General features: G+C 46.5%; 14 non-coding genes across 14 annotated transcripts; all 14 read left to right on the top strand.

Annotated features, from left to right (window-relative positions):
* The first annotated feature begins 386 nt into the window (after positions 1 to 386).
* On the top strand, positions 387 to 577 carry LOC142275943 (U2 spliceosomal RNA). Its single transcript, XR_012739499.1, has one exon. It is a non-coding gene; the product is annotated as a U2 spliceosomal RNA (small nuclear RNA).
* Positions 578 to 1,966: 1,389 nt separating this feature from the next.
* Positions 1,967 to 2,157, top strand: LOC142275942 (U2 spliceosomal RNA). Its single transcript, XR_012739498.1, has one exon. It is a non-coding gene; the product is annotated as a U2 spliceosomal RNA (small nuclear RNA).
* Positions 2,158 to 3,544: 1,387 nt separating this feature from the next.
* On the top strand, positions 3,545 to 3,735 carry LOC142275940 (U2 spliceosomal RNA). Its single transcript, XR_012739497.1, has one exon. It is a non-coding gene; the product is annotated as a U2 spliceosomal RNA (small nuclear RNA).
* Positions 3,736 to 5,122: 1,387 nt separating this feature from the next.
* LOC142275938 (U2 spliceosomal RNA) lies at positions 5,123 to 5,313 on the top strand. Its single transcript, XR_012739495.1, has one exon. It is a non-coding gene; the product is annotated as a U2 spliceosomal RNA (small nuclear RNA).
* A 1,387-nt stretch (positions 5,314 to 6,700) lies between these two features.
* LOC142275937 (U2 spliceosomal RNA) lies at positions 6,701 to 6,891 on the top strand. Its single transcript, XR_012739494.1, has one exon. It is a non-coding gene; the product is annotated as a U2 spliceosomal RNA (small nuclear RNA).
* A 1,387-nt stretch (positions 6,892 to 8,278) lies between these two features.
* LOC142275936 (U2 spliceosomal RNA) lies at positions 8,279 to 8,469 on the top strand. Its single transcript, XR_012739493.1, has one exon. It is a non-coding gene; the product is annotated as a U2 spliceosomal RNA (small nuclear RNA).
* A 1,387-nt stretch (positions 8,470 to 9,856) lies between these two features.
* On the top strand, positions 9,857 to 10,047 carry LOC142275934 (U2 spliceosomal RNA). Its single transcript, XR_012739492.1, has one exon. It is a non-coding gene; the product is annotated as a U2 spliceosomal RNA (small nuclear RNA).
* Positions 10,048 to 12,236: 2,189 nt separating this feature from the next.
* On the top strand, positions 12,237 to 12,429 carry LOC142275945 (U2 spliceosomal RNA). The gene has a single exon (XR_012739501.1). It is a non-coding gene; the product is annotated as a U2 spliceosomal RNA (small nuclear RNA).
* A 1,387-nt stretch (positions 12,430 to 13,816) lies between these two features.
* Positions 13,817 to 14,007, top strand: LOC142275933 (U2 spliceosomal RNA). The gene has a single exon (XR_012739491.1). It is a non-coding gene; the product is annotated as a U2 spliceosomal RNA (small nuclear RNA).
* A 1,387-nt stretch (positions 14,008 to 15,394) lies between these two features.
* Positions 15,395 to 15,585, top strand: LOC142275932 (U2 spliceosomal RNA). Its single transcript, XR_012739490.1, has one exon. It is a non-coding gene; the product is annotated as a U2 spliceosomal RNA (small nuclear RNA).
* Positions 15,586 to 16,972: 1,387 nt separating this feature from the next.
* LOC142275931 (U2 spliceosomal RNA) lies at positions 16,973 to 17,163 on the top strand. The gene has a single exon (XR_012739489.1). It is a non-coding gene; the product is annotated as a U2 spliceosomal RNA (small nuclear RNA).
* A 1,387-nt stretch (positions 17,164 to 18,550) lies between these two features.
* Positions 18,551 to 18,741, top strand: LOC142275930 (U2 spliceosomal RNA). The gene has a single exon (XR_012739488.1). It is a non-coding gene; the product is annotated as a U2 spliceosomal RNA (small nuclear RNA).
* A 1,387-nt stretch (positions 18,742 to 20,128) lies between these two features.
* On the top strand, positions 20,129 to 20,319 carry LOC142275929 (U2 spliceosomal RNA). The gene has a single exon (XR_012739487.1). It is a non-coding gene; the product is annotated as a U2 spliceosomal RNA (small nuclear RNA).
* A 1,387-nt stretch (positions 20,320 to 21,706) lies between these two features.
* On the top strand, positions 21,707 to 21,897 carry LOC142275928 (U2 spliceosomal RNA). The gene has a single exon (XR_012739486.1). It is a non-coding gene; the product is annotated as a U2 spliceosomal RNA (small nuclear RNA).
* Positions 21,898 to 22,250: the final 353 nt, after the last annotated feature.

Below are 22,250 nucleotides of genomic sequence, written 5' to 3'. Positions count from 1 at the left end.
GGGGCTGGGAAGGAAAGGGAAAAGATTAGGGTTTGGGGATGATGAAAGGGCTTTCTACGGGTAAGGATGGCAAAGGGTGGCAGTGACGGAAAGTCAGGCAACCTGTCCTGTCCGTCTTTTTGTATCGTGAATTGGAAAAGACTGCAAGGGGGAGGGGAGTTGCTTGCGCCCTAAAGGAGGAGTTATTCAGATTCATTGCAGTGGGCGGCGGCTGCAAAACGCACCATTCTTCTTGTTTTTGCTCTGCAAAGCAGCCTTTTCAAGGGTTGGCTTGGGTGACAAAATGTCTTGTGTAGGCGTGGGTTTTGTCTCCCTCTCGCTCTCTCTCCCTAAGATGTGTCCGGCATAGGCCAGGGTGCCACTCGAGGCCCAAACCAATTCTGGTTATCGCTTCTCGGCCTTTTGGCTAAGATCAAGTGTAGTATCTGTTCTTATCAGTTTAATATCTGATACGTCCCCTATCTGGGGACCATATATTAAATGGATTTTTAGAACAGGGAGATGGAAAAAGAGCTTGCTCTGTCCACTCCACGCATTGACCTGGTATTGCAGTACCTCCAGGAACGGTGCACCCCTTCTTAACCCAGTTTCCAAAAGCAGAACTCAATTCACCTGATTCATATTAGCCCGATTTAATGAATTGGAAGAAAGCATACGTCTTCATATGCACCTCAATTTGGCCCATTCACTTTTCACACTTCCTCCTTTTGTTTTTTATCTTTCACACTTTTGACTTTCTTTATTCATCCAAATAGCAAACTCATCACCACTCAACCTGACCAACTCGGCTATGTCCCCGTGCTGCAGTTCTCTGTCTTATCTAGATCATTTGCAATTGAATGGAATAGATCCCTTTTGGACAAAGTGGATTCACCTGCTGCTGCAGTGACCACAGGTGTGATAAGATCTAGAATTGGCATCTGGTGCGATCTCTCCGCTTCCACTCCAAAGAAAGTTACCTGTTTATTCCTATCATGCATTGGTTTTTGGGGTTTTCTTTGAGTAATGATGATCTCTTTAGTAGTCTGTTGGCGCCCTCTCCTGGAGGAATAGTTTGCTTGCTCTTGGACATTCTAAAAGAGAGGTCATGATAGACATTGAGCTTCTGAGCTCAATTGGGGACAGTCATGGGTGATGAATGTTTGCAACCTACTGCGAAGCCTCATACCGCAATATAAGGAACGTCAAATACTAAGAAAGGGCGGCCTATGAAAGAATTACTACTTTCAATAAGTACACTTAAACGGCTAATTGGGAATAGAAAAACTGTAAAAAGCCCTCTGAGAAAGCCCCCCTCTAACCTTTGATAGTAAGCTTTTCTGTAGTCTGCCTGTTGATGTATTTTCCGTTTGAACTGTGCACAACATGAAGAGACGGAACACTGGCGGCTTGTCACAATGCCCCCCGATGACATCACAATAGCGCTGCTGCCTAGAAAACAAGCTGCGCAGAAGAAGTTGTTCTTTGGGTGGGAGGGGTGGGCTAGTGGAAGGAGGGGGCAATCTCTTTTTTTCCCGGGTGGTAGGGGGATGACAGGAGAAGGGAAGCGGGTGGTGAGAAAGGTACAGAGGGCAGGGTTTGGGGGCTGGGAAGGAAAGGGAAAAGATTAGGGTTTGGGGATGATGAAAGGGCTTTCTACGGGTAAGGATGGCAAAGGGTGGCAGTGACGGAAAGTCAGGCAACCTGTCCTGTCCGTCTTTTTGTATCGTGAATTGGAAAGACTGCAAGGGGGAGGGGAGTTGCTTGCGCCCTAAAGGAGGAGTTATTCAGATTCATTGCAGTGGGCGGCGGCTGCAAAACGCACCATTCTTCTTGTTTTTGCTCTGCAAAGCAGCCTTTTCAAGGGTTGGCTTGGGTGACAAAATGTCTTGTGTAGGCGTGGGTTTGTCTCCCTCTCGCTCTCGTCTCCCTAAGATGTGTCCGGCATAGGCCAGGGTGCCACTCGAGGCCCAAACCAATTCTGGTTATCGCTTCTCGGCCTTTTGGCTAAGATCAAGTGTAGTATCTGTTCTTATCAGTTTAATATCTGATACGTCCCCTATCTGGGGACCATATATTAAATGGATTTTTAGAACAGGGAGATGGAAAAAGAGCTTGCTCTGTCCACTCCACGCATTGACCTGGTATTGCAGTACCTCCAGGAACGGTGCACCCCTTCTTAACCCAGTTTCCAAAAGCAGAACTCAATTCACCTGATTCATATTAGCCCGATTTAATGAATTGGAAGAAAGCATACGTCTTCATATGCACCTCAATTTGGCCCATTCACTTTTCACACTTCCTCCTTTTGTTTTTTATCTTTCACACTTTTGACTTTCTTTATTCATCCAAATAGCAAACTCATCACCACTCAACCTGACCAACTCGGCTATGTCCCCGTGCTGCAGTTCTCTGTCTTATCTAGATCATTTGCAATTGAATGGAATAGATCCCTTTTGGACAAAGTGGATTCACCTGCTGCTGCAGTGACCACAGGTGTGATAAGATCTAGAATTGGCATCTGGTGCGATCTCTCCGCTTCCACTCCAAAGAAAGTTACCTGTTTATTCCTATCATGCATTGGTTTTTGGGGTTTTCTTTGAGTAATGATGATCTCTTTAGTAGTCTGTTGGCGCCCTCTCCTGGAGGAATAGTTTGCTTGCTCTTGGACATTCTAAAAGAGAGGTCATGATAGACATTGAGCTTCTGAGCTCAATTGGGGACAGTCATGGGTGATGAATGTTTGCAACCTACTGCGAAGCCTCATACCGCAATATAAGGAACGTCAAATACTAAGAAAGGGCGGCCTATGAAAGAATTACTACTTTCAATAAGTACACTTAAACGGCTAATTGGGAATAGAAAAACTGTAAAAAGCCCTCTGAGAAAGCCCCCCTCTAACCTTTGATAGTAAGCTTTTCTGTAGTCTGCCTGTTGATGTATTTTCCGTTTGAACTGTGCACAACATGAAGAGACGGAACACTGGCGGCTTGTCACAATGCCCCCCGATGACATCACAATAGCGCTGCTGCCTAGAAAACAAGCTGCGCAGAAGAAGTTGTTCTTTGGGTGGGAGGGTGGGCTAGTGGAAGGAGGGGGCAATCTCTTTTTTTCCCGGGTGGTAGGGGGATGACAGGAGAAGGGAAGCGGGTGGTGAGAAAGGTACAGAGGGCAGGGTTTGGGGGCTGGGAAGGAAAGGGAAAAGATTAGGGTTTGGGGATGATGAAAGGGCTTTCTACGGGTAAGGATGGCAAAGGGTGGCAGTGACGGAAAGTCAGGCAACCTGTCCTGTCCGTCTTTTTGTATCGTGAATTGGAAAGACTGCAAGGGGGAGGGGAGTTGCTTGCGCCCTAAAGGAGGAGTTATTCAGATTCATTGCAGTGGGCGGCGGCTGCAAAACGCACCATTCTTCTTGTTTTTGCTCTGCAAAGCAGCCTTTTCAAGGGTTGGCTTGGGTGACAAAATGTCTTGTGTAGGCGTGGGTTTGTCTCCCTCTCGCTCTCTCTCCCTAAGATGTGTCCGGCATAGGCCAGGGTGCCACTCGAGGCCCAAACCAATTCTGGTTATCGCTTCTCGGCCTTTTGGCTAAGATCAAGTGTAGTATCTGTTCTTATCAGTTTAATATCTGATACGTCCCCTATCTGGGGACCATATATTAAATGGATTTTTAGAACAGGGAGATGGAAAAAGAGCTTGCTCTGTCCACTCCACGCATTGACCTGGTATTGCAGTACCTCCAGGAACGGTGCACCCCTTCTTAACCCAGTTTCCAAAAGCAGAACTCAATTCACCTGATTCATATTAGCCCGATTTAATGAATTGGAAGAAAGCATACGTCTTCATATGCACCTCAATTTGGCCCATTCACTTTTCACACTTCCTCCTTTTGTTTTTTATCTTTCACACTTTTGACTTTCTTTATTCATCCAAATAGCAAACTCATCACCACTCAACCTGACCAACTCGGCTATGTCCCCGTGCTGCAGTTCTCTGTCTTATCTAGATCATTTGCAATTGAATGGAATAGATCCCTTTTGGACAAAGTGGATTCACCTGCTGCTGCAGTGACCACAGGTGTGATAAGATCTAGAATTGGCATCTGGTGCGATCTCTCCGCTTCCACTCCAAAGAAAGTTACCTGTTTATTCCTATCATGCATTGGTTTTTGGGGTTTTCTTTGAGTAATGATGATCTCTTTAGTAGTCTGTTGGCGCCCTCTCCTGGAGGAATAGTTTGCTTGCTCTTGGACATTCTAAAAGAGAGGTCATGATAGACATTGAGCTTCTGAGCTCAATTGGGGACAGTCATGGGTGATGAATGTTTGCAACCTACTGCGAAGCCTCATACCGCAATATAAGGAACGTCAAATACTAAGAAAGGGCGGCCTATGAAAGAATTACTACTTTCAATAAGTACACTTAAACGGCTAATTGGGAATAGAAAAACTGTAAAAAGCCCTCTGAGAAAGCCCCCCTCTAACCTTTGATAGTAAGCTTTTCTGTAGTCTGCCTGTTGATGTATTTTCCGTTTGAACTGTGCACAACATGAAGAGACGGAACACTGGCGGCTTGTCACAATGCCCCCCGATGACATCACAATAGCGCTGCTGCCTAGAAAACAAGCTGCGCAGAAGAAGTTGTTCTTTGGGTGGGAGGGTGGGCTAGTGGAAGGAGGGGGCAATCTCTTTTTTTCCCGGGTGGTAGGGGGATGACAGGAGAAGGGAAGCGGGTGGTGAGAAAGGTACAGAGGGCAGGGTTTGGGGGCTGGGAAGGAAAGGGAAAAGATTAGGGTTTGGGGATGATGAAAGGGCTTTCTACGGGTAAGGATGGCAAAGGGTGGCAGTGACGGAAAGTCAGGCAACCTGTCCTGTCCGTCTTTTTGTATCGTGAATTGGAAAGACTGCAAGGGGGAGGGGAGTTGCTTGCGCCCTAAAGGAGGAGTTATTCAGATTCATTGCAGTGGGCGGCGGCTGCAAAACGCACCATTCTTCTTGTTTTTGCTCTGCAAAGCAGCCTTTTCAAGGGTTGGCTTGGGTGACAAAATGTCTTGTGTAGGCGTGGGTTTGTCTCCCTCTCGCTCTCTCTCCCTAAGATGTGTCCGGCATAGGCCAGGGTGCCACTCGAGGCCCAAACCAATTCTGGTTATCGCTTCTCGGCCTTTTGGCTAAGATCAAGTGTAGTATCTGTTCTTATCAGTTTAATATCTGATACGTCCCCTATCTGGGGACCATATATTAAATGGATTTTTAGAACAGGGAGATGGAAAAAGAGCTTGCTCTGTCCACTCCACGCATTGACCTGGTATTGCAGTACCTCCAGGAACGGTGCACCCCTTCTTAACCCAGTTTCCAAAAGCAGAACTCAATTCACCTGATTCATATTAGCCCGATTTAATGAATTGGAAGAAAGCATACGTCTTCATATGCACCTCAATTTGGCCCATTCACTTTTCACACTTCCTCCTTTTGTTTTTTATCTTTCACACTTTTGACTTTCTTTATTCATCCAAATAGCAAACTCATCACCACTCAACCTGACCAACTCGGCTATGTCCCCGTGCTGCAGTTCTCTGTCTTATCTAGATCATTTGCAATTGAATGGAATAGATCCCTTTTGGACAAAGTGGATTCACCTGCTGCTGCAGTGACCACAGGTGTGATAAGATCTAGAATTGGCATCTGGTGCGATCTCTCCGCTTCCACTCCAAAGAAAGTTACCTGTTTATTCCTATCATGCATTGGTTTTTGGGGTTTTCTTTGAGTAATGATGATCTCTTTAGTAGTCTGTTGGCGCCCTCTCCTGGAGGAATAGTTTGCTTGCTCTTGGACATTCTAAAAGAGAGGTCATGATAGACATTGAGCTTCTGAGCTCAATTGGGGACAGTCATGGGTGATGAATGTTTGCAACCTACTGCGAAGCCTCATACCGCAATATAAGGAACGTCAAATACTAAGAAAGGGCGGCCTATGAAAGAATTACTACTTTCAATAAGTACACTTAAACGGCTAATTGGGAATAGAAAAACTGTAAAAAGCCCTCTGAGAAAGCCCCCCTCTAACCTTTGATAGTAAGCTTTTCTGTAGTCTGCCTGTTGATGTATTTTCCGTTTGAACTGTGCACAACATGAAGAGACGGAACACTGGCGGCTTGTCACAATGCCCCCCGATGACATCACAATAGCGCTGCTGCCTAGAAAACAAGCTGCGCAGAAGAAGTTGTTCTTTGGGTGGGAGGGTGGGCTAGTGGAAGGAGGGGGCAATCTCTTTTTTTCCCGGGTGGTAGGGGGATGACAGGAGAAGGGAAGCGGGTGGTGAGAAAGGTACAGAGGGCAGGGTTTGGGGGCTGGGAAGGAAAGGGAAAAGATTAGGGTTTGGGGATGATGAAAGGGCTTTCTACGGGTAAGGATGGCAAAGGGTGGCAGTGACGGAAAGTCAGGCAACCTGTCCTGTCCGTCTTTTTGTATCGTGAATTGGAAAGACTGCAAGGGGGAGGGGAGTTGCTTGCGCCCTAAAGGAGGAGTTATTCAGATTCATTGCAGTGGGCGGCGGCTGCAAAACGCACCATTCTTCTTGTTTTTGCTCTGCAAAGCAGCCTTTTCAAGGGTTGGCTTGGGTGACAAAATGTCTTGTGTAGGCGTGGGTTTGTCTCCCTCTCGCTCTCTCTCCCTAAGATGTGTCCGGCATAGGCCAGGGTGCCACTCGAGGCCCAAACCAATTCTGGTTATCGCTTCTCGGCCTTTTGGCTAAGATCAAGTGTAGTATCTGTTCTTATCAGTTTAATATCTGATACGTCCCCTATCTGGGGACCATATATTAAATGGATTTTTAGAACAGGGAGATGGAAAAAGAGCTTGCTCTGTCCACTCCACGCATTGACCTGGTATTGCAGTACCTCCAGGAACGGTGCACCCCTTCTTAACCCAGTTTCCAAAAGCAGAACTCAATTCACCTGATTCATATTAGCCCGATTTAATGATTTGGAAGAAAGCATACGTCTTCATATGCACCTCAATTTGGCCCATTCACTTTTCACACTTCCTCCTTTTGTTTTTTATCTTTCACACTTTTGACTTTCTTTATTCATCCAAATAGCAAACTCATCACCACTCAACCTGACCAACTCGGCTATGTCCCCGTGCTGCAGTTCTCTGTCTTATCTAGATCATTTGCAATTGAATGGAATAGATCCCTTTTGGACAAAGTGGATTCACCTGCTGCTGCAGTGACCACAGGTGTGATAAGATCTAGAATTGGCATCTGGTGCGATCTCTCCGCTTCCACTCCAAAGAAAGTTACCTGTTTATTCCTATCATGCATTGGTTTTTGGGGTTTTCTTTGAGTAATGATGATCTCTTTAGTAGTCTGTTGGCGCCCTCTCCTGGAGGAATAGTTTGCTTGCTCTTGGACATTCTAAAAGAGAGGTCATGATAGACATTGAGCTTCTGAGCTCAATTGGGGACAGTCATGGGTGATGAATGTTTGCAACCTACTGCGAAGCCTCATACCGCAATATAAGGAACGTCAAATACTAAGAAAGGGCGGCCTATGAAAGAATTACTACTTTCAATAAGTACACTTAAACGGCTAATTGGGAATAGAAAAACTGTAAAAAGCCCTCTGAGAAAGCCCCCCTCTAACCTTTGATAGTAAGCTTTTCTGTAGTCTGCCTGTTGATGTATTTTCCGTTTGAACTGTGCACAACATGAAGAGACGGAACACTGGCGGCTTGTCACAATGCCCCCCGATGACATCACAATAGCGCTGCTGCCTAGAAAACAAGCTGCGCAGAAGAAGTTGTTCTTTGGGTGGGAGGGTGGGCTAGTGGAAGGAGGGGGCAATCTCTTTTTTTCCCGGGTGGTAGGGGGATGACAGGAGAAGGGAAGCGGGTGGTGAGAAAGGTACAGAGGGCAGGGTTTGGGGGCTGGGAAGGAAAGGGAAAAGATTAGGGTTTGGGGATGATGAAAGGGCTTTCTACGGGTAAGGATGGCAAAGGGTGGCAGTGACGGAAAGTCAGGCAACCTGTCCTGTCCGTCTTTTTGTATCGTGAATTGGAAAGACTGCAAGGGGGAGGGGAGTTGCTTGCGCCCTAAAGGAGGAGTTATTCAGATTCATTGCAGTGGGCGGCGGCTGCAAAACGCACCATTCTTCTTGTTTTTGCTCTGCAAAGCAGCCTTTTCAAGGGTTGGCTTGGGTGACAAAATGTCTTGTGTAGGCGTGGGTTTGTCTCCCTCTCGCTCTCTCTCCCTAAGATGTGTCCGGCATAGGCCAGGGTGCCACTCGAGGCCCAAACCAATTCTGGTTATCGCTTCTCGGCCTTTTGGCTAAGATCAAGTGTAGTATCTGTTCTTATCAGTTTAATATCTGATACGTCCCCTATCTGGGGACCATATATTAAATGGATTTTTAGAACAGGGAGATGGAAAAAGAGCTTGCTCTGTCCACTCCACGCATTGACCTGGTATTGCAGTACCTCCAGGAACGGTGCACCCCTTCTTAACCCAGTTTCCAAAAGCAGAACTCAATTCACCTGATTCATATTAGCCCGATTTAATGAATTGGAAGAAAGCATACGTCTTCATATGCACCTCAATTTGGCCCATTCACTTTTCACACTTCCTCCTTTTGTTTTTTATCTTTCACACTTTTGACTTTCTTTATTCATCCAAATAGCAAACTCATCACCACTCAACCTGACCAACTCGGCTATGTCCCCGTGCTGCAGTTCTCTGTCTTATCTAGATCATTTGCAATTGAATGGAATAGATCCCTTTTGGACAAAGTGGATTCACCTGCTGCTGCAGTGACCACAGGTGTGATAAGATCTAGAATTGGCATCTGGTGCGATCTCTCCGCTTCCACTCCAAAGAAAGTTACCTGTTTATTCCTATCATGCATTGGTTTTTGGGGTTTTCTTTGAGTAATGATGATCTCTTTAGTAGTCTGTTGGCGCCCTCTCCTGGAGGAATAGTTTGCTTGCTCTTGGACATTCTAAAAGAGAGGTCATGATAGACATTGAGCTTCTGAGCTCAATTGGGGACAGTCATGGGTGATGAATGTTTGCAACCTACTGCGAAGCCTCATACCGCAATATAAGGAACGTCAAATACTAAGAAAGGGCGGCCTATGAAAGAATTACTACTTTCAATAAGTACACTTAAACGGCTAATTGGGAATAGAAAAACTGTAAAAAGCCCTCTGAGAAAGCCCCCCTCTAACCTTTGATAGTAAGCTTTTCTGTAGTCTGCCTGTTGATGTATTTTCCGTTTGAACTGTGCACAACATGAAGAGACGGAACACTGGCGGCTTGTCACAATGCCCCCCGATGACATCACAATAGCGCTGCTGCCTAGAAAACAAGCTGCGCAGAAGAAGTTGTTCTTTGGGTGGGAGGGTGGGCTAGTGGAAGGAGGGGGCAATCTCTTTTTTTCCCGGGTGGTAGGGGGATGACAGGAGAAGGGAAGCGGGTGGTGAGAAAGGTACAGAGGGCAGGGTTTGGGGGCTGGGAAGGAAAGGGAAAAGATTAGGGTTTGGGGATGATGAAAGGGCTTTCTACGGGTAAGGATGGCAAAGGGTGGCAGTGACGGAAAGTCAGGCAACCTGTCCTGTCCGTCTTTTTGTATCGTGAATTGGAAAGACTGCAAGGGGGAGGGGAGTTGCTTGCGCCCTAAAGGAGGAGTTATTCAGATTCATTGCAGTGGGCGGCGGCTGCAAAACGCACCATTCTTCTTGTTTTTGCTCTGCAAAGCAGCCTTTTCAAGGGTTGGCTTGGGTGACAAAATGTCTTGTGTAGGCGTGGGTTTGTCTCCCTCTCGCTCTCTCTCCCTAAGATGTGTCCGGCATAGGCCAGGGTGCCACTCGAGGCCCAAACCAATTCTGGTTATCGCTTCTCGGCCTTTTGGCTAAGATCAAGTGTAGTATCTGTTCTTATCAGTTTAATATCTGATACGTCCCCTATCTGGGGACCATATATTAAATGGATTTTTAGAACAGGGAGATGGAAAAAGAGCTTGCTCTGTCCACTCCACGCATTGACCTGGTATTGCAGTACCTCCAGGAACGGTGCACCCCTTCTTAACCCAGTTTCCAAAAACAGAACTCAATTCACCTGATTCATATTAGCCCGATTTAATGAATTGGAAGAAAGCATACGTCTTCATATGCACCTCAATTTGGCCCATTCACTTTTCACACTTCCTCCTTTTGTTTTTTATCTTTCACACTTTTGACTTTCTTTATTCATCCAAATAGCAAACTCATCACCACTCAACCTGACCAACTCGGCTATGTCCCCGTGCTGCAGTTCTCTGTCTTATCTAGATCATTTGCAATTGAATGGAATAGATCCCTTTTGGACAAAGTGGATTCACCTGCTGCTGCAGTGACCACAGGTGTGATAAGATCTAGAATTGGCATCTGGTGCGATCTCTCCGCTTCCACTCCAAAGAAAGTTACCTGTTTATTCCTATCATGCATTGGTTTTTGGGGTTTTCTTTGAGTAATGATGATCTCTTTAGTAGTCTGTTGGCGCCCTCTCCTGGAGGAATAGTTTGCTTGCTCTTGGACATTCTAAAAGAGAGGTCATGATAGACATTGAGCTTCTGAGCTCAATTGGGGACAGTCATGGGTGATGAATGTTTGCAACCTACTGCGAAGCCTCATACCGCAATATAAGGAACGTCAAATACTAAGAAAGGGCGGCCTATGAAAGAATTACTACTTTCAATAAGTACACTTAAACGGCTAATTGGGAATAGAAAAACTGTAAAAAGCCCTCTGAGAAAGCCCCCCTCTAACCTTTGATAGTAAGCTTTTCTGTAGTCTGCCTGTTGATGTATTTTCCGTTTGAACTGTGCACAACATGAAGAGACGGAACACTGGCGGCTTGTCACAATGCCCCCCGATGACATCACAATAGCGCTGCTGCCTAGAAAACAAGCTGCGCAGAAGAAGTTGTTCTTTGGGTGGGAGGGTGGGCTAGTGGAAGGAGGGGGCAATCTCTTTTTTTCCCGGGTGGTAGGGGGATGACAGGAGAAGGGAAGCGGGTGGTGAGAAAGGTACAGAGGGCAGGGTTTGGGGGCTGGGAAGGAAAGGGAAAAGATTAGGGTTTGGGGATGATGAAAGGGCTTTCTACGGGTAAGGATGGCAAAGGGTGGCAGTGACGGAAAGTCAGGCAACCTGTCCTGTCCGTCTTTTTGTATCGTGAATTGGAAAGACTGCAAGGGGGAGGGGAGTTGCTTGCGCCCTAAAGGAGGAGTTATTCAGATTCATTGCAGTGGGCGGCGGCTGCAAAACGCACCATTCTTCTTGTTTTTGCTCTGCAAAGCAGCCTTTTCAAGGGTTGGCTTGGGTGACAAAATGTCTTGTGTAGGCGTGGGTTTGTCTCCCTCTCGCTCTCTCTCCCTAAGATGTGTCCGGCATAGGCCAGGGTGCCACTCGAGGCCCAAACCAATTCTGGTTATCGCTTCTCGGCCTTTTGGCTAAGATCAAGTGTAGTGTTGTTCGAAGAGGTGGTTTAAGCTCCAGGCCACCTTAGTACAATGATACAATGCACACTGGAAGGTTGCGCTTGCTAGTACTCTGGGTGGATAGTATATTCATCAAGAGGAAAACATGGCCCTACCAGGATCATGGCTATTAGACTGAGTAAGGGTGGGGGGCTATGGTACAACGTGCCCCAGGACTGACGACCCTGGAGTGGGTCTGAGCTTGCTGGCTTGGGACCCCGGCAAGTCTTGGGCTCTGTAGCACACCGTACCTTGCCTTTTCATACTTTTTGAGCATATTACCCTATCCTGGCCTTCTGGCTAGGAAGGGAAATTTTTATAATCCCGGTCGGAGGTCTGGTCAGCTTTGGGCTGAGAAACTAACACCCGGTTGGAGGTCCGGGTCAGCTTCGGCTGAGAAACCAACACCCGGTTGGAGGTCTGGGTCAGCTTCGGCTGAGAAACCAACACCCGGTTGGAGGTCCGGTTAGCCTTGGGCTGAGAAACCAACACCGGTTGACGGTCCGGGCAGTTTCGGCTGCGAAACCAACAACTAGTAGCTCTCTACTCCACTTGGGTAAGATGCCTGGGTGGACGCTGGGAGCAACAACAAGGCTCAACCAGGCTTCGGCTTGGGGGAGCACCGAAGATCCCTGACCCTTGCTGTGGCCTTCTGGCTCGGAGGGACGGGGTTGATTTTTGGGGACCCTCTCCTTACGGTGGGGTCCACACAAATCCTAGCCTTTGCACTGTTTTTGGTGTGACTTCGGTCATGCATTTTTTGTGGTGCTTTGGAAAGCTTCATTAAATCAAAAATCTGTTCTTATCAGTTTAATATCTGATACGTCCCCTATCTGGGGACCATATATTAAATGGATTTTTAGAACAGGGAGATGGAAAAAGAGCTTGCTCTGTCCACTCCACGCATTGACCTGGTATTGCAGTACCTCCAGGAACGGTGCACCCCTTCTTAACCCAGTTTCCAAAAGCAGAACTCAATTCACCTGATTCATATTAGCCCGATTTAATGAATTGGAAGAAAGCATACGTCTTCATATGCACCTCAATTTGGCCCATTCACTTTTCACACTTCCTCCTTTTGTTTTTTATCTTTCACACTTTTGACTTTCTTTATTCATCCAAATAGCAAACTCATCACCACTCAACCTGACCAACTCGGCTATGTCCCCGTGCTGCAGTTCTCTGTCTTATCTAGATCATTTGCAATTGAATGGAATAGATCCCTTTTGGACAAAGTGGATTCACCTGCTGCTGCAGTGACCACAGGTGTGATAAGATCTAGAATTGGCATCTGGTGCGATCTCTCCGCTTCCACTCCAAAGAAAGTTACCTGTTTATTCCTATCATGCATTGGTTTTTGGGGTTTTCTTTGAGTAATGATGATCTCTTTAGTAGTCTGTTGGCGCCCTCTCCTGGAGGAATAGTTTGCTTGCTCTTGGACATTCTAAAAGAGAGGTCATGATAGACATTGAGCTTCTGAGCTCAATTGGGGACAGTCATGGGTGATGAATGTTTGCAACCTACTGCGAAGCCTCATACCGCAATATAAGGAACGTCAAATACTAAGAAAGGTCGGCCTATGAAAGAATTACTACTTTCAATAAGTACACTTAAACGGCTAATTGGGAATAGAAAAACTGTAAAAAGCCCTCTGAGAAAGCCCCCCTCTAACCTTTGATAGTAAGCTTTTCTGTAGTCTGCCTGTTGATGTATTTTCCGTTTGAACTGTGCACAACATGAAGAGACGGAACACTGGCGGCTTGTCACAATGCCCCCCGATGACATCACAATAGCGCTGCTGCCTAGAAAACAAGCTGCGCAGAAGAAGTTGTTCTTTGGGTGGGAGGGTGGGCTAGTGGAAGGAGGGGGCAATCTCTTTTTTTCCCGGGTGGTAGGGGGATGACAGGAGAAGGGAAGCGGGTGGTGAGAAAGGTACAGAGGGCAGGGTTTGGGGGCTGGGAAGGAAAGGGAAAAGATTAGGGTTTGGGGATGATGAAAGGGCTTTCTACGGGTAAGGATGGCAAAGGGTGGCAGTGACGGAAAGTCAGGCAACCTGTCCTGTCCGTCTTTTTGTATCGTGAATTGGAAAGACTGCAAGGGGGAGGGGAGTTGCTTGCGCCCTAAAGGAGGAGTTATTCAGATTCATTGCAGTGGGCGGCGGCTGCAAAACGCACCATTCTTCTTGTTTTTGCTCTGCAAAGCAGCCTTTTCAAGGGTTGGCTTGGGTGACAAAATGTCTTGTGTAGGCGTGGGTTTGTCTCCCTCTCGCTCTCTCTCCCTAAGATGTGTCCGGCATAGGCCAGGGTGCCACTCGAGGCCCAAACCAATTCTGGTTATCGCTTCTCGGCCTTTTGGCTAAGATCAAGTGTAGTATCTGTTCTTATCAGTTTAATATCTGATACGTCCCCTATCTGGGGACCATATATTAAATGGATTTTTAGAACAGGGAGATGGAAAAAGAGCTTGCTCTGTCCACTCCACGCATTGACCTGGTATTGCAGTACCTCCAGGAACGGTGCACCCCTTCTTAACCCAGTTTCCAAAAGCAGAACTCAATTCACCTGATTCATATTAGCCCGATTTAATGAATTGGAAGAAAGCATACGTCTTCATATGCACCTCAATTTGGCCCATTCACTTTTCACACTTCCTCCTTTTGTTTTTTATCTTTCACACTTTTGACTTTCTTTATTCATCCAAATAGCAAACTCATCACCACTCAACCTGACCAACTCGCCTATGTCCCCGTGCTGCAGTTCTCTGTCTTATCTAGATCATTTGCAATTGAATGGAATAGATCCCTATTGGACAAAGTGGATTCACCTGCTGCTGCAGTGACCACAGGTGTGATAAGATCTAGAATTGGCATCTGGTGCGATCTCTCCGCTTCCACTCCAAAGAAAGTTACCTGTTTATTCCTATCATGCATTGGTTTTTGGGGTTTTCTTTGAGTAATGATGATCTCTTTAGTAGTCTGTTGGCGCCCTCTCCTGGAGGAATAGTTTGCTTGCTCTTGGACATTCTAAAAGAGAGGTCATGATAGACATTGAGCTTCTGAGCTCAATTGGGGACAGTCATGGGTGATGAATGTTTGCAACCTACTGCGAAGCCTCATACCGCAATATAAGGAACGTCAAATACTAAGAAAGGGCGGCCTATGAAAGAATTACTACTTTCAATAAGTACACTTAAACGGCTAATTGGGAATAGAAAAACTGTAAAAAGCCCTCTGAGAAAGCCCCCCTCTAACCTTTGATAGTAAGCTTTTCTGTAGTCTGCCTGTTGATGTATTTTCCGTTTGAACTGTGCACAACATGAAGAGACGGAACACTGGCGGCTTGTCACAATGCCCCCCGATGACATCACAATAGCGCTGCTGCCTAGAAAACAAGCTGCGCAGAAGAAGTTGTTCTTTGGGTGGGAGGGTGGGCTAGTGGAAGGAGGGGGCAATCTCTTTTTTTCCCGGGTGGTAGGGGGATGACAGGAGAAGGGAAGCGGGTGGTGAGAAAGGTACAGAGGGCAGGGTTTGGGGGCTGGGAAGGAAAGGGAAAAGATTAGGGTTTGGGGATGATGAAAGGGCTTTCTACGGGTAAGGATGGCAAAGGGTGGCAGTGACGGAAAGTCAGGCAACCTGTCCTGTCCGTCTTTTTGTATCGTGAATTGGAAAGACTGCAAGGGGGAGGGGAGTTGCTTGCGCCCTAAAGGAGGAGTTATTCAGATTCATTGCAGTGGGCGGCGGCTGCAAAACGCACCATTCTTCTTGTTTTTGCTCTGCAAAGCAGCCTTTTCAAGGGTTGGCTTGGGTGACAAAATGTCTTGTGTAGGCGTGGGTTTGTCTCCCTCTCGCTCTCTCTCCCTAAGATGTGTCCGGCATAGGCCAGGGTGCCACTCGAGGCCCAAACCAATTCTGGTTATCGCTTCTCGGCCTTTTGGCTAAGATCAAGTGTAGTATCTGTTCTTATCAGTTTAATATCTGATACGTCCCCTATCTGGGGACCATATATTAAATGGATTTTTAGAACAGGGAGATGGAAAAAGAGCTTGCTCTGTCCACTCCACGCATTGACCTGGTATTGCAGTACCTCCAGGAACGGTGCACCCCTTCTTAACCCAGTTTCCAAAAGCAGAACTCAATTCACCTGATTCATATTAGCCCGATTTAATGAATTGGAAGAAAGCATACGTCTTCATATGCACCTCAATTTGGCCCATTCACTTTTCACACTTCCTCCTTTTGTTTTTTATCTTTCACACTTTTGACTTTCTTTATTCATCCAAATAGCAAACTCATCACCACTCAACCTGACCAACTCGGCTATGTCCCCGTGCTGCAGTTCTCTGTCTTATCTAGATCATTTGCAATTGAATGGAATAGATCCCTTTTGGACAAAGTGGATTCACCTGCTGCTGCAGTGACCACAGGTGTGATAAGATCTAGAATTGGCATCTGGTGCGATCTCTCCGCTTCCACTCCAAAGAAAGTTACCTGTTTATTCCTATCATGCATTGGTTTTTGGGGTTTTCTTTGAGTAATGATGATCTCTTTAGTAGTCTGTTGGCGCCCTCTCCTGGAGGAATAGTTTGCTTGCTCTTGGACATTCTAAAAGAGAGGTCATGATAGACATTGAGCTTCTGAGCTCAATTGGGGACAGTCATGGGTGATGAATGTTTGCAACCTACTGCGAAGCCTCATACCGCAATATAAGGAACGTCAAATACTAAGAAAGGGCGGCCTATGAAAGAATTACTACTTTCAATAAGTACACTTAAACGGCTAATTGGGAATAGAAAAACTGTAAAAAGCCCTCTGAGAAAGCCCCCCTCTAACCTTTGATAGTAAGCTTTTCTGTAGTCTGCCTGTTGATGTATTTTCCGTTTGAACTGTGCACAACATGAAGAGACGGAACACTGGCGGCTTGTCACAATGCCCCCCGATGACATCACAATAGCGCTGCTGCCTAGAAAACAAGCTGCGCAGAAGAAGTTGTTCTTTGGGTGGGAGGGTGGGCTAGTGGAAGGAGGGGGCAATCTCTTTTTTTCCCGGGTGGTAGGGGGATGACAGGAGAAGGGAAGCGGGTGGTGAGAAAGGTACAGAGGGCAGGGTTTGGGGGCTGGGAAGGAAAGGGAAAAGATTAGGGTTTGGGGATGATGAAAGGGCTTTCTACGGGTAAGGATGGCAAAGGGTGGCAGTGACGGAAAGTCAGGCAACCTGTCCTGTCCGTCTTTTTGTATCGTGAATTGGAAAGACTGCAAGGGGGAGGGGAGTTGCTTGCGCCCTAAAGGAGGAGTTATTCAGATTCATTGCAGTGGGCGGCGGCTGCAAAACGCACCATTCTTCTTGTTTTTGCTCTGCAAAGCAGCCTTTTCAAGGGTTGGCTTGGGTGACAAAATGTCTTGTGTAGGCGTGGGTTTGTCTCCCTCTCGCTCTCTCTCCCTAAGATGTGTCCGGCATAGGCCAGGGTGCCACTCGAGGCCCAAACCAATTCTGGTTATCGCTTCTCGGCCTTTTGGCTAAGATCAAGTGTAGTATCTGTTCTTATCAGTTTAATATCTGATACGTCCCCTATCTGGGGACCATATATTAAATGGATTTTTAGAACAGGGAGATGGAAAAAGAGCTTGCTCTGTCCACTCCACGCATTGACCTGGTATTGCAGTACCTCCAGGAACGGTGCACCCCTTCTTAACCCAGTTTCCAAAAGCAGAACTCAATTCACCTGATTCATATTAGCCCGATTTAATGAATTGGAAGAAAGCATACGTCTTCATATGCACCTCAATTTGGCCCATTCACTTTTCACACTTCCTCCTTTTGTTTTTTATCTTTCACACTTTTGACTTTCTTTATTCATCCAAATAGCAAACTCATCACCACTCAACCTGACCAACTCGGCTATGTCCCCGTGCTGCAGTTCTCTGTCTTATCTAGATCATTTGCAATTGAATGGAATAGATCCCTTTTGGACAAAGTGGATTCACCTGCTGCTGCAGTGACCACAGGTGTGATAAGATCTAGAATTGGCATCTGGTGCGATCTCTCCGCTTCCACTCCAAAGAAAGTTACCTGTTTATTCCTATCATGCATTGGTTTTTGGGGTTTTCTTTGAGTAATGATGATCTCTTTAGTAGTCTGTTGGCGCCCTCTCCTGGAGGAATAGTTTGCTTGCTCTTGGACATTCTAAAAGAGAGGTCATGATAGACATTGAGCTTCTGAGCTCAATTGGGGACAGTCATGGGTGATGAATGTTTGCAACCTACTGCGAAGCCTCATACCGCAATATAAGGAACGTCAAATACTAAGAAAGGGCGGCCTATGAAAGAATTACTACTTTCAATAAGTACACTTAAACGGCTAATTGGGAATAGAAAAACTGTAAAAAGCCCTCTGAGAAAGCCCCCCTCTAACCTTTGATAGTAAGCTTTTCTGTAGTCTGCCTGTTGATGTATTTTCCGTTTGAACTGTGCACAACATGAAGAGACGGAACACTGGCGGCTTGTCACAATGCCCCCCGATGACATCACAATAGCGCTGCTGCCTAGAAAACAAGCTGCGCAGAAGAAGTTGTTCTTTGGGTGGGAGGGTGGGCTAGTGGAAGGAGGGGGCAATCTCTTTTTTTCCCGGGTGGTAGGGGGATGACAGGAGAAGGGAAGCGGGTGGTGAGAAAGGTACAGAGGGCAGGGTTTGGGGGCTGGGAAGGAAAGGGAAAAGATTAGGGTTTGGGGATGATGAAAGGGCTTTCTACGGGTAAGGATGGCAAAGGGTGGCAGTGACGGAAAGTCAGGCAACCTGTCCTGTCCGTCTTTTTGTATCGTGAATTGGAAAGACTGCAAGGGGGAGGGGAGTTGCTTGCGCCCTAAAGGAGGAGTTATTCAGATTCATTGCAGTGGGCGGCGGCTGCAAAACGCACCATTCTTCTTGTTTTTGCTCTGCAAAGCAGCCTTTTCAAGGGTTGGCTTGGGTGACAAAATGTCTTGTGTAGGCGTGGGTTTGTCTCCCTCTCGCTCTCTCTCCCTAAGATGTGTCCGGCATAGGCCAGGGTGCCACTCGAGGCCCAAACCAATTCTGGTTATCGCTTCTCGGCCTTTTGGCTAAGATCAAGTGTAGTATCTGTTCTTATCAGTTTAATATCTGATACGTCCCCTATCTGGGGACCATATATTAAATGGATTTTTAGAACAGGGAGATGGAAAAAGAGCTTGCTCTGTCCACTCCACGCATTGACCTGGTATTGCAGTACCTCCAGGAACGGTGCACCCCTTCTTAACCCAGTTTCCAAAAGCAGAACTCAATTCACCTGATTCATATTAGCCCGATTTAATGAATTGGAAGAAAGCATACGTCTTCATATGCACCTCAATTTGGCCCATTCACTTTTCACACTTCCTCCTTTTGTTTTTTATCTTTCACACTTTTGACTTTCTTTATTCATCCAAATAGCAAACTCATCACCACTCAACCTGACCAACTCGGCTATGTCCCCGTGCTGCAGTTCTCTGTCTTATCTAGATCATTTGCAATTGAATGGAATAGATCCCTTTTGGACAAAGTGGATTCACCTGCTGCTGCAGTGACCACAGGTGTGATAAGATCTAGAATTGGCATCTGGTGCGATCTCTCCGCTTCCACTCCAAAGAAAGTTACCTGTTTATTCCTATCATGCATTGGTTTTTGGGGTTTTCTTTGAGTAATGATGATCTCTTTAGTAGTCTGTTGGCGCCCTCTCCTGGAGGAATAGTTTGCTTGCTCTTGGACATTCTAAAAGAGAGGTCATGATAGACATTGAGCTTCTGAGCTCAATTGGGGACAGTCATGGGTGATGAATGTTTGCAACCTACTGCGAAGCCTCATACCGCAATATAAGGAACGTCAAATACTAAGAAAGGGCGGCCTATGAAAGAATTACTACTTTCAATAAGTACACTTAAACGGCTAATTGGGAATAGAAAAACTGTAAAAAGCCCTCTGAGAAAGCCCCCCTCTAACCTTTGATAGTAAGCTTTTCTGTAGTCTGCCTGTTGATGTATTTTCCGTTTGAACTGTGCACAACATGAAGAGACGGAACACTGGCGGCTTGTCACAATGCCCCCCGATGACATCACAATAGCGCTGCTGCCTAGAAAACAAGCTGCGCAGAAGAAGTTGTTCTTTGGGTGGGAGGGTGGGCTAGTGGAAGGAGGGGGCAATCTCTTTTTTTCCCGGGTGGTAGGGGGATGACAGGAGAAGGGAAGCGGGTGGTGAGAAAGGTACAGAGGGCAGGGTTTGGGGGCTGGGAAGGAAAGGGAAAAGATTAGGGTTTGGGGATGATGAAAGGGCTTTCTACGGGTAAGGATGGCAAAGGGTGGCAGTGACGGAAAGTCAGGCAACCTGTCCTGTCCGTCTTTTTGTATCGTGAATTGGAAAGACTGCAAGGGGGAGGGGAGTTGCTTGCGCCCTAAAGGAGGAGTTATTCAGATTCATTGCAGTGGGCGGCGGCTGCAAAACGCACCATTCTTCTTGTTTTTGCTCTGCAAAGCAGCCTTTTCAAGGGTTGGCTTGGGTGACAAAATGTCTTGTGTAGGCGTGGGTTTGTCTCCCTCTCGCTCTCTCTCCCTAAGATGTGTCCGGCATAGGCCAGGGTGCCACTCGAGGCCCAAACCAATTCTGGTTATCGCTTCTCGGCCTTTTGGCTAAGATCAAGTGTAGTATCTGTTCTTATCAGTTTAATATCTGATACGTCCCCTATCTGGGGACCATATATTAAATGGATTTTTAGAACAGGGAGATGGAAAAAGAGCTTGCTCTGTCCACTCCACGCATTGACCTGGTATTGCAGTACCTCCAGGAACGGTGCACCCCTTCTTAACCCAGTTTCCAAAAGCGGAACTCAATTCACCTGATTCATATTAGCCCGATTTAATGAATTGGAAGAAAGCATACGTCTTCATATGCACCTCAATTTGGCCCATTCACTTTTCACACTTCCTCCTTTTGTTTTTTATCTTTCACACTTTTGACTTTCTTTATTCATCCAAATAGCAAACTCATCACCACTCAACCTGACCAACTCGGCTATGTCCCCGTGCTGCAGTTCTCTGTCTTATCTAGATCATTTGCAATTGAATGGAATAGATCCCTTTTGGACAAAGTGGATTCACCTGCTGCTGCAGTGACCACAGGTGTGATAAGATCTAGAATTGGCATCTGGTGTGATCTCTCCGCTTCCACTCCAAAGAAAGTTACCTGTTTATTCCTATCATGCATTGGTTTTTGGGGTTTTCTTTGAGTAATGATGATCTCTTTAGTAGTCTGTTGGCGCCCTCTCCTGGAGGAATAGTTTGCTTGCTCTTGGACATTCTAAAAGAGAGGTCATGATAGACATTGAGCTTCTGAGCTCAATTGGGGACAGTCATGGGTGATGAATGTTTGCAACCTACTGCGAAGCCTCATACCGCAATATAAGGAACGTCAAATACTAAGAAAGGGCGGCCTATGAAAGAATTACTACTTTCAATAAGTACACTTAAACGGCTAATTGGGAATAGAAAAACTGTAAAAAGCCCTCTGAGAAAGCCCCCCTCTAACCTTTGATAGTAAGCTTTTCTGTAGTCTGCCTGTTGATGTATTTTCCGTTTGAACTGTGCACAACATGAAGAGACGGAACACTGGCGGCTTGTCACAATGCCCCCCGATGACATCACAATAGCGCTGCTGCCTAGAAAACAAGCTGCGCAGAAGAAGTTGTTCTTTGGGTGGGAGGGTGGGCTAGTGGAAGGAGGGGGCAATCTCTTTTTTTCCCGGGTGGTAGGGGGATGACAGGAGAAGGGAAGCGGGTGGTGAGAAAGGTACAGAGGGCAGGGTTTGGGGGCTGGGAAGGAAAGGGAAAAGATTAGGGTTTGGGGATGATGAAAGGGCTTTCTACGGGTAAGGATGGCAAAGGGTGGCAGTGACGGAAAGTCAGGCAACCTGTCCTGTCCGTCTTTTTGTATCGTGAATTGGAAAGACTGCAAGGGGGAGGGGAGTTGCTTGCGCCCTAAAGGAGGAGTTATTCAGATTCATTGCAGTGGGCGGCGGCTGCAAAACGCACCATTCTTCTTGTTTTTGCTCTGCAAAGCAGCCTTTTCAAGGGTTGGCTTGGGTGACAAAATGTCTTGTGTAGGCGTGGGTTTGTCTCCCTCTCGCTCTCTCTCCCTAAGATGTGTCCGGCATAGGCCAGGGTGCCACTCGAGGCCCAAACCAATTCTGGTTATCGCTTCTCGGCCTTTTGGCTAAGATCAAGTGTAGTATCTGTTCTTATCAGTTTAATATCTGATACGTCCCCTATCTGGGGACCATATATTAAATGGATTTTTAGAACAGGGAGATGGAAAAAGAGCTTGCTCTGTCCACTCCACGCATTGACCTGGTATTGCAGTACCTCCAGGAACGGTGCACCCCTTCTTAACCCAGTTTCCAAAAGCAGAACTCAATTCACCTGATTCATATTAGCCCGATTTAATGAATTGGAAGAAAGCATACGTCTTCATATGCACCTCAATTTGGCCCATTCACTTTTCACACTTCCTCCTTTTGTTTTTTATCTTTCACACTTTTGACTTTCTTTATTCATCCAAATAGCAAACTCATCACCACTCAACCTGACCAACTCGGCTATGTCCCCGTGCTGCAGTTCTCTGTCTTATCTAGATCATTTGCAATTGAATGGAATAGATCCCTTTTGGACAAAGTGGATTCACCTGCTGCTGCAGTGACCACAGGTGTGATAAGATCTAGAATTGGCATCTGGTGCGAT

This window comes from Anomaloglossus baeobatrachus, unplaced genomic scaffold, assembly GCF_048569485.1.
Source record: "Anomaloglossus baeobatrachus isolate aAnoBae1 unplaced genomic scaffold, aAnoBae1.hap1 Scaffold_3899, whole genome shotgun sequence".
NCBI lineage: Eukaryota > Metazoa > Chordata > Amphibia > Anura > Aromobatidae > Anomaloglossus > Anomaloglossus baeobatrachus.
The sequence above is the reverse complement of the archived record's forward strand: the minus strand, read 5'-3'. Positions and strand labels throughout refer to the sequence as shown.